At 45.4% G+C, this 7,392-nt stretch overlaps 1 non-coding gene across 1 annotated transcript; it reads right to left on the bottom strand.

Annotated features, from left to right (window-relative positions):
* Positions 1-796: 796 nt before the first annotated feature.
* Positions 797-958, bottom strand: LOC138498969 (U1 spliceosomal RNA). The gene has a single exon (XR_011279056.1). It is a non-coding gene; the product is annotated as a U1 spliceosomal RNA (small nuclear RNA).
* Between the last annotated feature and the right edge of the window lie 6,434 nt (positions 959-7,392).

Genomic DNA, 7,392 nt, shown 5'->3' with positions numbered 1-7,392 from the left:
AAAAGTCAACAACCTCACCAAAAGCAGTATATTAAAAAGCGATATTGTGTGACCTTTGACACAATAGCATCACAGGCAGTGATAGCCATGCAGTCCCAAAGATAGCTTTTGGTGTCATGGGCAGTGATCAAAGGTTAGTTGCTTGTGATTTCTTTCAGTGTCTATGTGTTCATATTTTTCTGAAATAGTGGGTGCGACCGAGCACAGCGAAGGAGCTATAAGGTTCTAGGGAGGGTTTGGGGGGGGGGGGGTTCCCCCCCCCCAAGAATTTTATTTCAAATATGGGGTTGAAATTGTGAATTTTACAGCAGAAAAGGTGACCAAAAAGCCATAAGTTTAGAATCAGTTCTAAAGGGGAACATGAAAATTCCATGTCACCAACAGCAGAAAAGAACATTTTACAACACAACACATTTTAATGATCAATGTGTCCACAGTGTAAAACAGCACTGTCACTGATGTAACACATTGTCATGCTAGTTGTACCCAAAATATGCCCCTGTAGCAACATGTCTATGCTGGCTGTTCCCAATATAGGCCAGCATTGTCCTGTACAAAGCATGATTGATGCTGCCTGAGCATGTGCAGTGTGCCCAATACATATGGCAGCTTATCTCTGTAATACACATTACTTCTGTGGAGATGAAATAAGCATAATTCAATTCAACAGACAAAATGTGGAAAAGCGATCACCCAAAGGTGAACCTAATTGAAGAAAAGCAATGTGAGCACAATCTTAAAGTATTCAACCTAGCAGGCCTAGTGCACACTTTACCTTTTCTTTCACCAATAAATCAGGGGGAGAGCGCAAACGCAGTCCCACACTACCAGAAATAATGCAGTCGTGTATCCTGCATTTGGGAACATAGCAGGGGTCAGCAAATCTGATGTGCAATGGGTAAGCCTCACCCTGGGAGATCTGCCCTTGAGATCAGAATCTCCCCTGCCAGCTAAGTATGAGTTGCATGCAAGAGGGCAGGGGTTGGGTCAGTTCTGGGAATCCCCGCTAAACGAGGGTGAGAAGGCAGGCCCTGACCCAGCTCCAACCCCCTAGCCCCCCGGAAGCTCTGAGCATCTGCAGAGCTGCCTGTTCCACATGCAGGGGGAAGCTCCAGCAGGCAGAGCCCAGAAGAAGAGCAGATTGTAGCGCAGTTCCTTCCTCCCATCATGCCCTGCTCGGCCCGAGATTAGAATAAATAGCAGGATGGCTCGAGCAGGCCTGGTGCAGTCTGCCCACAGGCCTGTCGGCCCCACACGGGCCCATGGCCCTCCTGAGTGGAGCTGCCCAGCGCTCGCCCAATTGACACCATCATAATCATTCAGGACCTCAACGCTCAACCACCGCTGAATCTCAGAGTTCTGCTCAATGACAATGCTGAATTTTTGACATCTTTGCCGTAACCATATGCCGTGTTGTGTCAGCCGAGCCTGCACAGCGCCAAAGGCAAGTATTCCTTGTCCGGGCCCAGAGGTCACTTAGTCTTCCAGTGCCATCCACTTGGCCCAGCCTACTGTTCCCAGTGTTTTCTACCCGCAAATCAGCATCACTGCCAAAGAGAACTGCATCATTGGGGCCCAATGCTGCTGCTCTCCGACTTGACCCCAGCCCAGCGCAAAGGCACCCATGCTTCTGGTCTGATGCTGAAAAGCCTGGCTCTGCTGAGATCCGAAAGACAAGAACTAAGGTATTTTTGGAACATAGTACTATTGTTTTTTGTGTTGCAACTGTATCAGCTCACACCTCTCCTGAAGGGTATAGGCTGCCCTCAGACTGCGCTACCAAAAGAGTGAAAATAAGTTATACCTGTTGGGCTTGCCTGTTTCACTTTTATGATTGGGATCACTGCTGCATGGGTATTAAGCGCGTTATAAATAACCTATCATATCAGATCATATCATAGATCACAGATCAAGATCATAAGCAACTTCCAGAAACCTTGGCAGGTGGTCCACTGAGGCCCATTTGCAGGTTGCAGTATGTTATTGGGGCACTACTAGGGTAACATATTGTGCTGTACATGTGGTACTCGCCATGCTTTGGTACCCCACTGGCCACATCTATAATGTCCAATGTACTTGGTATAATGCATGGACATTTTCATCAATCCGCACTGTGCTTAGAGGTAAACGTAACAGAGCTCCCGCTGTTCTTTGTCTCGAGACGAGGAAAAAAAGCACTGCAAAGGTTAAGTTTCTCAGCTGATAAAGGTTCATCTTCGGTGACATTCGCAATTCAAAAGAACGATTTTTGGGGCAGACAGGCTGTGTTGCCGCAACCCCTGCTGAACATATGTCCAGAGATGACGAACCTTGAAAGTAACTCCGTACAATGGCCCTCTGAGCAGCAGCCCACGGCTAATCAGGGGTTCAGGAATCCACTGTGCTGCCCACGCTGAGAGGAACTCCTGCACAGCACCTGTCCACATAATCCTTCGCCCGGGCCAGCACTCTCTTCTCCTCACCTCACCACCTCCTCCCTTCACCTCAGCTCGCCTTTTGCCCCTCAGAGCACCATGCAAGAGAGGAACAGGCATGCCTGGGCCGGAGCCCATTCCTCTCTTGCATGGTGGGTCCTACTTGCCTGAAATGGGATATTAAAAATGCAAAGTAATCGCTACTATATTAATCCCATTGTTCATAGTTTGTGGGAGTACTGGGCAATTGTATGGACCCGCGCTCACTGAAAATGAATCGTATTCCCGAGGTACGCCTCACTATGCCGTGATACAAATTAGTCTCTCCTTCCTCTATCATCAAGTCCCAAGATCTTGACAAATGACAAATTCTTGACAAATGTATTTATTTCAGCAATGTTTGTTGGATATCCGACAAACATTGCATAAATAAATAAATTAACGCTTCGTGGCTGAGGACTGTAACTACCTCTGTTGACCCCATGGGGTCACCAAAGGAAGCAACAGATTTGCGCACAGGCACATTAAAAAAAAAATAAATAAAAAAAATCTTTAGTTTATTATTCTTTTTTTTTTACTCAAGAGTTGTCCAACATACAGCCTCGCGGGCCACATAAAATGGCTTGGCGGGCTGCATTGTGGCCCGCGGGCCGTATGTTGGACAACCTTGGGATAGAGGGTGCCCTGTAGGGGCTAGAGAACATTATAAGTTTGCAGTAATGGAGGGTAGGAGAGCAATTTTTAGTCATGTGTCAAGAAGCACTGAACTATGGCCTTTTTAAGATTGAGGCCTTGGGCGGCCAGGCTCCAGAAATAGCAATAACACATCGTAGTATTTCAGCATCAGTACAGTTTCCCATCCCCGTTCCCAACTCAGGCAGAAGACGAAAGGGCCATCACACCAAATAGATACAACCACCCCATTGTCCCATGCGGCAGGCCTAAGCAGCTAAAAAGGAATATGAATAGCCATGTACGAACAGTGTTGTGAACAATGATTACAATTGAATAGGTCCAAGAGAAATAGGTGCTAACAGAATACTCCTGTTTTTTATCACCCTCTGCATCAAAGAAGAATAAAAATGTCCAAGCTCTGTTGTAGAATCAATCTTATTTTTTATCTAATGTTAGTACAGTTCAAAATAAAATGGACGTTTCAGAGTTAGCAACAAGAGAAAAGGGAGGTCATTGACCTAAAGTACAGAAAATATTTACATCACACGGAATCAAAGGTTTTTCGATAGGACAACCATTTTGTGTGTGCAAGACAAAATCAAAATCAAATTTCATTTGTCAAGGGCTTTCGCATGAAAATGGCAAACATATAAACAATTGGACATTTACAACATCATTTGAACATTTACTGTTATGATATGATATGATAGGTTATTTATAACATGCTTAATACCCAGAGGTTTCTAAGCGCGAACCCAGGAATCGAACCTGTGCTACTCCTTGTAGTCTTGCTTCCAAGTCAAGCACATTGCCCCTGAGCTATCCTCACGGGACATGGGGTACAAGGTAAACAGAACAAAACTGCAATATTGCCAACAGGAAATGTTATACCTGGGTCAACTTATTTCTATTTATGGTAAGAAAATAACCCAAGAGCTCTATGTGAGGTGTAAAACTGTGACCCCAGCCACCTTTTTGACAGCAATTGTCACGGACGATGATGGCGTATGACTTATGAGGGACCGGACAAGGACATACCAAAAGCACGCGATTATGCTCTTGATGATGGGAAGTGTTCTTCATTGACGGGTCAGCAAGGATTGACCAGGCGATGGACAGGAGGCATGTTGGAGTAGCAGTTGTCCATTTAGTGTATGGGCAATATGAAACAATAGTGCAGAAAAGGTTACCCATGCATTAGCCGGCCCAAACAGCTAAACCCATTGCCTTAATAGAAGCATCGGAAGCCTCATAGGGGTGCCAAGTGACAATCTATTCCGACTTGGCATACGTCACCATTATGGTGCACTGTAGATTAGCACAGTGGAAGAGGAGGAGATTTAAAAGAGGAGATGGGTCCCTTGTACAAAATGCGGCTTTGCTGAACAGGTTAATTCATGGCCTAAACTGAACCACTCTAGCAGCAGTGGTGAAATGCGCCTCCCACACCAATAATACAAACAAAATGTATCTCGAAAATGCTGCAGCAAATACAGCAGGGAAAAACACAGCATACCTCCCGCTTACCGGAAATTGCAGAATACCCTGAAGTTGCAAACATGCAGGTACAATTGCCAGCCCCTTACACATCCATGCCCATAAGTGAAATAATTGAATTACAAGGTAGGGCTCCATCAGAGAAAGAAGTGTTGTAGGTCAAGAGAGGGTGTGTTCAGTCCCCAACAGACATGATGTGGTGCCAGGGGGCTATAGGTAAATTGGTGATGTCCGATGAGTTGGTGTTGATTGCGTTCAAGCAACTACACTTTCCTTCTCATGTGTCAAAGCAGAATATTGCTGCAGACCTAAAGGAGGACTGGTACAAATATGTTTGTGTCCAACTGTACTTTTTGTTAGAGTTGAGGGCGAAAACTGCAAGGTACTTTGCCTCGCCCTACTGGGCCATTCCATGAGATTCATATCGACTACGCTGACATGGGAGAATAGTGCAACAAATTCAGATACTGAATAGTAGTTGTGTACCCCTTCTCCTGTTGAGTTGAGGCTGCTCCATGCACCCATTCAGATGCCAAAAGTGTGGCCAAATTTATTGTACGAGAAGTGTTTCCCTGATGAGGAGTGTGCAAAGTATTAAGCTCAGATAATGGCACACACTTCTTCAATGAGCTGTTCATAGAAATAACAGCTCTATAAGGCATAAAGCATAGGTTGTGTTCCAATTATCACCCTCCGTCCAAGGGCATCGTCGAACGAATGAATGGCCTCTGAAAGGCCAAACTATCCCAGTTGTGTGCTACCCTCAAGAAGAATTGGGTCTACTGTTTGCCCGTGTCCCTTTTAAGCATGCAGACGCAGCCCTGTATGGATGACCATTCGTCCCCACATGAAATTGTAACAGGGAGGTATATGAACACGCCACTGTCTCTGGTTAGGAGAGCTTCTGATGCTCACAGGGCTGCTTCGAGCTTGGGGATGAGTTTAAAGAATATGTGTCTGTTTTGATGCACTCAATCAAACATAATTCTCAACAGAAAGCACCACAACTAACAGACGAACACACCAGCACTGCACCTGATTATGTCAACTTAACTCCTCTCCAACTGGCCACTTTTAGCTACGTGACAAGAAGCACTGAACTATGGCCATTTTAAGAGTGAGGCCTAGGGCAGCTGGCTCCAGCAATAGCACCTCATAGTATTTCAGCACCAATACACTTTCCCATCCATGTTCCCAGCTCAGGAGGCAGACAAAAGGGCATTCACACCAAATAGATACAACCACCCTGTTGTCACACATGGCAGGCCTATGCAACTAGAACGTAATGTTAGTAGTCAAGTACGAGCAGGGCTGCACCTGTCTCTGAAGGATGATCTCCTGGGAGTCTGGGCAGAGGCTAGTGGAGCTTTCCCTTCTGTAGGGTCCCATCCCATGGATCACAAATGACCAGTGTTATGTGACCGCAAGAACTCCCTCTTGAAAAACCACTGTTCATGTCATGACTGAGTTGCCCTACAGAGCTTTCTGCAGATGTCGAGGGCTCATACCCATCCAGTGTGAAAACGTAATACTTTGCCATTTTGAAATAGAGTGAAAATAAAATCCAGTACCGCTGCAGCTCAAATTTACAGGACAAATGTCTATGGGGAAAAGTCCCTTAAGGTTGCACAATGTACTCTTATCCAATCCAATCCAAACACCCGGAAGGCAGTGGCTCTAGAGAACCATTTGAACATGATGGTAGGGGGGCCCCTTTGCTTAGAGTGGAGGACAAAGGTCTGGGCCACCCATGGAGTGCTTATATTATAATGGAGGCAAGGGGGTTAATAGGCATCGATTATCACGAGAGCAGACAGGGAGCTAAAACACTGAACGCTGCCTGAAAAGGATGCTTCATTTTTCAGCTCCTTGCTCTCTGGCCGTCTCATGATTAGTCCTTCTTTGTCAGCGAGGGAGTAATGTAGAGAAAACAGGTACCACAGAGGCCTGAGGCAATGCCCAGAATGGCTCCAACTAACGTAGCTTGTAATGTGTGTACTGCAATGCTCACATTTAAAATTCAGAATGAAAGGCTAAGATTGCTGTGTCATACCACTACTGACTGCCAACATTTGGGCAGTTCCTGGGAGCCCCTTTCAAATGTAATAGTTGAAAGGCCCGGATGCTGTCCCTGCCTAAAGAATAATGGGAACTTGAACGGCCCGAAAAAACAATTGGTCAGGATTAAAGCTGTGGTAAGACATCTCCAACTATATATTAAAATACTATTATTAATCCCATTTTGAATAATGGACGAACATTCATTTGTACCTTGACACTGACTTCCAGAATTATCTGTGTAATAGGTATGTATTGGAGAGTGTCACAGCCTAGACGACACGGAGGCTCCGTTCTCTGTATTTCATATTTTATACTATGACTAAATGTCTACTGCTCTTCAAAAGTACAGGAATGAGTAATGGATACACCTCCTACTCAGACCCTCACAACTACGAAACGAGCAGTGATCCCAGTAATAAAGGTGAACCAGGCCCAGCCCACCAGGTGTACTTACTTCACCCATTTAAGGTAGCATGGGCTGCAGGCAGGCTATACTTTTCAGGAGATATGATACATGATATGATAGTCTATTTGTATAGCGCCTACCGATGTGTTTCAAAGTGCTTCAAGGCAAGGGAGGGAACAAAGAAAAATACAATGACATTCTTACAGACCATAAACAGTAAGGAGGTGAAATGAACCATCCTACTGAGCCTGACGACATTTCAGATAGGTCAAGAGCTAAGACATACATCAGGAAGGGAGAGGGAGAGTGGAAAGGAAATGGAAACAGACAGGCGACTAC

The sequence above is a fragment of the Ambystoma mexicanum genome, chromosome 5q, assembly GCF_040938575.1.
Source record: "Ambystoma mexicanum isolate Mex_15411 chromosome 5q, UKY_AmexF1_1, whole genome shotgun sequence".
In the NCBI taxonomy this organism is placed as follows: domain Eukaryota; kingdom Metazoa; phylum Chordata; class Amphibia; order Caudata; family Ambystomatidae; genus Ambystoma; species Ambystoma mexicanum.
This window is presented reverse-complemented; position numbering and strand designations above follow the sequence as displayed.